This window comes from Acomys russatus, chromosome 16 (genome assembly GCF_903995435.1).
Source record: "Acomys russatus chromosome 16, mAcoRus1.1, whole genome shotgun sequence".
Classification (NCBI taxonomy): Eukaryota; Metazoa; Chordata; class Mammalia; order Rodentia; family Muridae; genus Acomys; species Acomys russatus.
In genome coordinates, this window is record NC_067152.1 from 33048242 (window position 1) to 33056785 (window position 8544).

The 8544-nt window shown below is 46.7% G+C and overlaps 1 pseudogene; it reads left to right on the forward strand.

Moving 5' to 3' along the window:
• The first annotated feature begins 7207 nt into the window (after nt 1-7207).
• Nucleotides 7208-7306, forward strand: LOC127200948 (uncharacterized; annotated as a pseudogene).
• Nucleotides 7307-8544: the final 1238 nt, after the last annotated feature.

Sequence of the window (8544 nt, forward strand, 5' to 3'; positions counted from 1 at the left end):
GGATTAAAGGTGTGTGCCACACCCTCCACCCCCATCCCCCAAACTGTGTGAGTTTTAGCACAGCAACAGAAATTGACATACAAGTCACACATGATATTGACAACAGTCTTGTGAGTATACAATATAAAGCGTCCCCATTTTATAGATAAAGAAATAGATAACAGTGATACGACTTTCTCACGTACTCTGGTGCCTCACATTTGACCATGTCCCCTGGAGGGGGAGACCTGGTGGCACTCAGAGGAAGGACAGCAGGTTGCCAAGAAGAGACTTGATACCCTATGAGAATATGTAGGGGGACGTAATCCCCCTCAGGCACAGTCATAGGGGAGGGGAATAATGGGAAAATGGGGGGGGGGAGGAATGAGAGGATACAAGGGATGGGATAAACATTGAGATGTAACAAGATTAAAAAAAAAAAAAAAAAAAAAGAAATAGATAACAAACAGACATGGGTGGCCACACAGCTGGTAAGCAGTAAAGCCAGAACTTCAGCCAAGTCCTTCTGACCCCAAGATTTTGGCTTTTTCTCACCTCACCTCCTGCCAGTCACTAACTGCAAAGACTGGAGGCTCCATTTTCCTGTGAGAGAGCATCAGTGTCCATGGTGTCATCTCATACCACAGCCAACCATCCTCTACTTGTCCATCCACCATGTCCTGACCCACTCACAGATGCCCAGGGCCCAAGATAAACACAAAGCTCTGCTCTTGGGAAGAGGAGATTGAAGATATGGCTCAAAGGTTAAGAGAATTGACTACTCCTCCAGAGGTCCTGAGTTCAATTCCCAGCAACCACATGGTGGCTCACAACCATCTATAATGTGATCGGGTGCCCTCTTCTGGCCTGCAGGTGTACATGCAGACAGAGCACTGTATACATAGTAATAGATAAATAAATCTTTAAAAGCACAAACCTTTAATCCCAGCACTTGGGAGGTAGAGGCAGGTGGATTGCTGTGAGTTTGAGGCCAGCCTGGTCTACAAACCAAATCCAGAACAATCAGGACTACAAGAGAAACCCTGTCTAGAAAACACAAAATAATAATAATAATAATAATAATAATAATAATAATAATAATAATAATAATAATAATAAAAAATGGGGAGGGAAATAATGAGTTCCAGGCCAGCCAGGACTACATAGTAAGGCCTTGTCAAAAAAAAAAACCACACACACACACAAAGACAAAAACCAAGAGCTGTGCAGTGGTGGCGCACACCTTTAGTTCCAGCACTTGAGAGGCAGAAGCAGGCAGATCTCTGTAAGTTTGAGGCCAGCCTGGTCTACAAGTGAGTCCAAGAGAACCAGAGCTACACAGAGAAACCGTGTCTCGAAAACAACAAAACAAGATTTTTTTAAAAAAAGAGGAAGAGAAGGGGCTGGAGAGATGGGTCAGCAGGTAAGAGTCTTAGCTGCTCTTCCAGAGGACCTGAGTTCAATTCCCAGCACCCACATGGCAGCTCACAACTGTCTATAACTCTAGTTCCAGGGGACAGGACACCTTCACATAGACATACCTGTAGGCAAAACACGAGTGCACATAAAATAAAATTAATGCTTAAAAAAAAAAAAAAAAAAAAGAGGAAGAGAAGTAGGGACTGGAGAGATGGTTGAGCAGGTAAGAGCCTGTACAGCCCCCAGCACCCACATTGGCCAGCTCACTACTACGTATAATTCCAGCTCCAGGGGGACCATTTGCCTCTAGTCTCCATGGGCACCTGCACTCACGTCCACATAGACTCATACATACACACACACACACACACACACGTACACACACACACACGTAGTACACACACGCATGTAATTTAAAATAATAAAACTAGAAAGGAGGGCTGGGGATGTTACTTGGTGGTAGAGTGCTCGCCTATGACACACAAAGTTCCAAGCTGACCTTCAGCACAGGATAAAAAGAGCTAAAGGGGAGATGAGGCGGCCCAGCCAGGGCCAGAGGTCCCTTTTAAAGCACCCAGACAGGGCCAGGTGGTGGTGACACACACCTTTAATCCCAGCACTTGGGAGGCAGAGGCAGGTGGATTGCTGTGAGTTCGAGGCCAGCCTGGTCTACAAGGGTACACAGAGAAACCCTGTCTCGGAAAGCTAATAATAATAATAATAATAATAATAATAATAATAATAATAATAATAATAATAATAATAATAATAATAATAATAAAAAGCACCCAGACAGAGTTTAAGACCAGTCTTCTATGCGCCTATATTAGCAGGGACAACTTTCTCATGCCCTCCTCAACATATACTTCTAGGGTCAACTGGAGACTGTAGAAAAGCCTGGAGTTGACCTGAAACCTGGAGAAAAACTTGGCCTGGAAGAGGCTTCATGTTTGTTGAGTAAATAAATATGCATCCAGCCTGGTCTACAAAGTGATTCCAGGACAGCCAAGGTTACACAGAGAAACCCTGTCTCAAAAAATAAAGCAAAACAAAACAAAAATAAAAAAGGGCTGGAGAGATGGCTCAGAGGTTAAGAGCACTGACTGCTCTTCCAAAGGTCATGAGTTCAATTCCCAGCAACCGCATGGTGGCTCACAACCATCTCTTCTGGCCTGCAGGCAGAATGCTGTATACATAATAAATAAATAAATAAATCTTAAAAAAAAAAAAAAACAAATAAATAAATAAATATGCATCAAGTTGTGGGTTCAAACACTTTAAAATGCCAGGCAGACAGTCACAATGAGCAGTATATTAGGGTGCAGCGAGGACTGTCACAGAAAGAGTACATATGTCACAGCCAAGAGGACAGCCACTGTTCAGCTCTGGCTATGGGAGAGCGGGCCACTTATTGCTACATCTGAGTTTTTCCAGATGAGCCAAAAATCTGAACTCTTTATGAGGAGCTCTTGATTTTTTTCACGTTGTGAACTAATTTTTATAAATTCTTTTAATTAAGTGAGGGCCAAATGAAACACGCGTGCTGGATGAAGACCTGCTCAGAAGACAGGCTTGGAACTTCAGCTCTGAAACTGCAGAGCAGCCCAGCGTTTCAGATGCCGGGCACTGAGTTTTGCTTTACATGCTAGGAAGAGAAGGCCACAGCAAGTGAAACAGATCCAGGCTCTCCAGCCACCATGAGCCATCTCCATCCAGATGCTCCCTTTGGAAAGATCTGACTCAGGGACGCCCAAAGTGCAGGCAGGAACTGGCTGTTTGATGATGTGATTTACTGAACTTAGGGGAAATGTCTCTTTTTGAATGATCAAACCCCAGAGCATCTCTCATGCTAGAGGCACAAACACCAGACAACCCCTAATGGCCACGCCTGTTTAAGGGGAAGTCATTCTGAGAGAACTGAAGACAAACCAGAAACAGCATGCTGGTGCCCTAATATGGAAGTTTAAAAGTCCCCACCTTAAAGCCGGGCATGGTGGCCCACACCTGTAATCCCAGCACTCAGGAGGCAGAGGCAGGCAGATCACTGTGAGTTCGAGGCCAGCCTGGTCTACAAAGTGTGTCCAGGACAGCCAAGGCTACACAGAGAAAAACCCTGTCTTAAAAAACAAACAACAACAACAACAAAAAACAAAACAAAAAGTCCCCACCTTTTACCCAGTGGTGGCACATGCCTTTAATCCCAGCACTCAGGAGGCAGAGGTAGGTGGATCTCTGTGAGTTCCAAACCAGTCTGGTCTACAGAGCGAGCTCCAGGACAGCCAGGGCTACACAGAGAAACCCTACCTGTGGTGGGGGTGGGGTGGGGGTGGGGAGTCCTCACTTTTCATCCTCCAATCCAACACCAGGGTCCTTTCATCACCTCCCTCACGGGCAGGTTGTTTGTCTCCAATGGAAGAAATTGGCACAGAGCTCAGAGTGGCCCAGGTTCAAATCTAACTCCTCCCACTGCCGTGACCTCAGTCAGATGTCAAATGCCAGCTGTGGAATCCCACGTGCCCTGGCATCAAACACGGCTAGTAGATGCTATTGTGCAATGGGAAGGGGAGGTCATCTCAGTTTTCTGCCCAAAAATCTGTCTCCTGGGTCTAATCACAAAAGGACACCAGAAGGAGCACCCTGACTCAGAGACTGTGGAGATCTGACCACAAAACACAGGGGCCGTGTCCTGCCACTGGAGCGGAAAAGGAAGACATTGGGGGACAGCAAAGTCTGAGGTGTAGGGCTTTGGGTTTGGTTTTTGTTGTTGTGGGTTGGTTTGGTTTGGGGGGCGGTTGTTGTTGTTTTGTTTGTTTGTTTTTCCAAGACAGGGTTTCTCTGTGTAGCCTTGGCTGTCCTAGACTCACTTTGTAGACCATGCTGGCCTCAAACTCACAGAGATCCACCTGCCTCTGCCTCCTGAGTGCTGGGATTAAAGGCTTGAGTATCTGAGTATCTGGGAATACAGGTATATATGCACTACTACAAATAATGCCTACTATCATCTGTCTATATCTGTGTCTTTGATTTTTTTGTTTGTTTGGTTTTTCAAGAAAGGGTTTCTCTTTGGAGCCCTGGCTATCCTGGAACTCAAGTGCTGGGATTAAAGACATGGGACACCACCACCCTGCTTGTCTTTGATTCTTTTGTTTGTTTTTTGAGAGGGTTTCTCGGTGTTATCTTGGCTGTCCTGAACTCGCATTGTAGACCAGGCTGGCTTCGAACTCACAGCCTGCCTCTGCCTCCCGAGTGCTGGGATTAAAGGAGTGCATCACCACACCTAGCATGTCTTTGATATATATATTTTTTTAAAGATGAAGTTCTTTATTCCTTTTACATTTTGGAGGGGATTTGTTTATAGATTATGTGTTTTGCCTGCTTGTACATCTGTGTACCATGTGTGTGCCTGACGGCCAAGGAGGTCAGAAGGCATCAGATGCCCTGGGACTGGAGTTACAGATGGTTGTTAACCACCACGTGGATGCTGGGAATGGAACAGACGGTGCTCTTAACCACTAAACCATCTTTCCAAACAGGGTCTCACTACATAGCCCCAGCTAGTCTGAACTTGCTAGCTAGACCAGGCTATCCTTGAATTCACAGAGATCCTCCTGCCTCTGCCTCTCAAATACTGTATTATAGGGTGGTGTCTGCATGCTTATGTAGTGGAAGTTTTGGTTTCTTTAAAAACTCAGTTACATGTTTTTTGTTTTAATCCCAAGTGTGGGATGTGGGGCTGCCTTAGTTTGTCCACAGCTGTTAACTCCGATCACCTTGTGCGGGGCATGGTCTATGCCAACTGAGATAGTTGAACCGAGCTCTCTGGGAAGGTATAAATATGAGAGGCTAGAGACAGGATGCTGGAGGAGGAAGAAGGCTGCTGCTGGTTTGCCCTGCTGCTCCATTTGCTGTTTTGCTGGTTAGCAAGACTGTTGAATATACTGAACACTGTGATTGGAATTGCCTCAAAGAGCCCAATGACCCTAATCAGCAGGAACTAAGTATAACGAGGTCTATGTCCCCTGTCCCTTCTTTTTTTTTTTGTTGTTGTTGTTGTTTTCCAAACAGGGTTTCTCTGTGTAGTCTTGGCTGTCCTGGACTCACTTTGTAGACCAGGCTGGCCTCGAACTCCCAGCGATCCACCTGCCTCTGCCTCCCAAGTGGTGGGATCAAAGGCGTGTGCCACCACACCTGGCTCCCCTGTGCCTTCTAACCATCTTTCTCTTCTATTTAGTGTTGGGGAGTTGGAAGGGAGGTAGAGACATAAGAAACCACAGTGAAATAGATAAAAAGTATGCTTACAGGCCTGGCTTTGTGTTCAATTTTTAAAAAGTGTCTCTATATGTAGCCTGCTAGCCTGGAACTCTCTATGTAAACCAGGCTGACATCAAACTTATGTCAATCCCCCTGCCTCAGCCTCCTGGAATTATCAGTGTGACTCATAACACCCAGCTTCCCCCTACAATTGTTAAAAATAAAATAACAACGAAGGTGTGGCACGTGGCCACACCTCTGTTGGCTCTGACCTGGGATGCTGAGGACAGGGGACAGGTCATCCCAGCAACCGTGAGCACATGCAGCAACCAGAACTTGACTTCCAAACACCATTTTCACCAAACAGAACCAGGGTCATTGGAGAGAACTGGTTACTGTGGTGGCCAGGACAGAAAAAGCACAGAGGAGCCTGGAATGACTTGTGTTAAGATGCTCCAGGAAGGATGGATCATGGCAAAATAGGCCTAGCAACCAACTTACCAGGTTTCCAGTGGCCAAAAATGGTATGAACTCAATTGCTAAACAGTAGGAGTAAAACGGTTATAGCCCGTGGAATCCATGTGGCTGCTCAGACTTGTCCAAGAGCATGGAGTAAGGTGGTGCCACAGATGACAGACACTCAGCCCTCCTTTTACTTTCAGGTTTTCTTTTTCTTTTACTCTTTTTCTTTTTTCCTTTTCCAGATGTAAGGAATGGAAAGGACATGACACACGACACAAGCTATCATCCCCAGAATTCCCAGACAGACCCTCCAGGACATATGGACTTTGGATGTTCGGCCACTGTCCTTTCCAGCTTCCTATTGCATTTGGGGGGAGGAGACATGCATGGGTGCCAGTGAGGACCAGCTGTGAGAGTAAGGGAGGCAGAAGGCCAGGGGAGGCTGGCCAGCCACCCCTGCTCCCCATGAGCCTACGGCCAGCACTGAGGGTCGGGCAGGGGCCCTCCTGCAGAGCGAGCTCCCACACATCTGCTTCACATTGCAGGATAAAAACAAACGGGTGTCTCAGCTGGAAAAGGCCCAGCAGACTTAGCCAAGCCATGTAGCTCGGACAGCAGGGCACAGCGTCACCTCTTCCATGGGTCACCAGGCCTGGAAGCCTCCCAAGGGTTTTGCAGAGGGAACTGCAGTTGGAAAAGAGACTGGTTTTCTGCAAAGGACTACATTATCTGGACCCAGCCCCACCTAATGTACAAAACAGCTTCGTGTGTCATCTGTCCAGAGGGGCTGGTTCTCGGACTTGCGGGTGACTCATTTCAGCATAAGGCTGGAGTGACATAGCCCCTCCACCCCTGTCTGCCCAGAGTGCCTCATGTGGTATAGCAGAGCAGCACTGCTGAGGCGTCTCGGGTAGCTACCTAAATGTCCCTGAGCCCATGTCCCCAGCAGTAAAGAGGTATGGTTCTTTCTTTACAGTGCCATGGAAGTCTGTTCAAGTGACTGGTAGAAGGCACAGCTTTGAATCAGAAACTCCATGCTCACTCAGGTACCAGTCTGTTTTCTGTTGGCTCTGAAAAAGTTTAAAAAGTAACACAAGAGCTCACTTTGGTAGCATATATACTAAAATTAGAATGATACAGAGATTAGCATGGCCCCTGTGCAAGGATGACACACAAATTCTTGAAGTGTTCTGTTAAAAAAAAAATTAAAAAGTTGCCGGGTGGTGGTGGCACACACCTTTAGTCTCAGCACTTGGGAGGCAGAGGCAGGCGGATCTCCGTGAGTTCAAGGCCAGCCTGGACTACAGAGCAAGTTCCAGGACAGCCAAAGCTGTTACACAGAGAAACCCTGTCTCCAAAAACAAACAAACAAACAGGAAGTAATGCAAAAGAAAGACCTTTCCTTCCAAGCTTTACACCCTGGCTGAGACAGGGGGTGGATAGGTTGTAGTTCATCATGCCAGTCTTGCTGTGTGGCTGTAGAAGACATTTTATTTTTATTTTTTGGTTTTTTGAGACAGGGTTTCTCTATGTTATCTTGGGTGTCCTGGACTCACTTTGTAGACCAAGCTGCCCTTGAACTCAGAGAGATCTGCCTGCCTCTGCCTCCCGAGTGCTGGGATTAAAGGCATGCACCACTAAACCCAGTTTGTAGGAGACTGTTTCTTCTTGCTCCTGCCTCCCAGGTGCTTATGGGAGTCGAAGGGGCGTATACGCCAGAGAGTGGCATGGTGTGAGGTGAATGCTATTCTTCCTTGCTTCATATTGAAGACTCTGTTCTAAAAGGAAGCATGTTGGGGTGTACTTTAAAACCAGCGATGGCCCTGCAGTAAGGCAGGAGCAGACAAAAGCAAGCCAGGTTGACTCTGCTGGCAGACCAAAGCTGAGCTCCCCCTGGGCTCTACACAGTATTGGGGCGGGCGTTTCCATGGATGCACATATCCTTTTTCAAAAGCCAAGACCCGGAGCCCTTTATAGGTAAGACCCAGGAGACCGCTTCCCGGGGGGTTTGAAAATGTAGAAGTTGACTATGCTTCAACAAATCATCTGGCCTCATAGTAATGGTCTGGTGTGTGTGTGTGTGTGTGTGTGTGTGTGTGTGTGTGTGTGTATACATGCGGGTACAGTGTTGTACCTGTGCACACCCAGAGGCCAGAGAAGGATCCCTCAGAACTGGAGTTACAGGCGGTTGCAGACATTCAGTTTGTTACATGGGTGCTAGGTTCTCAACTTAGGTTCTTCCGATCCAGCTGCTAGAGCTTTTTGGTTATTTTATTTTATTTTGAGGCGGGTTCTCTGTGTAGCCCTGGCTGGGCCGTGTCCCGAGTGCTGGAACTAAAAGCATGTATATATTAGCACCACCCAGCCTGCCAACATACTCAGGCCCATTCACAATATTTTTAAAAAGATTTATTTATTATGTATACAATAACC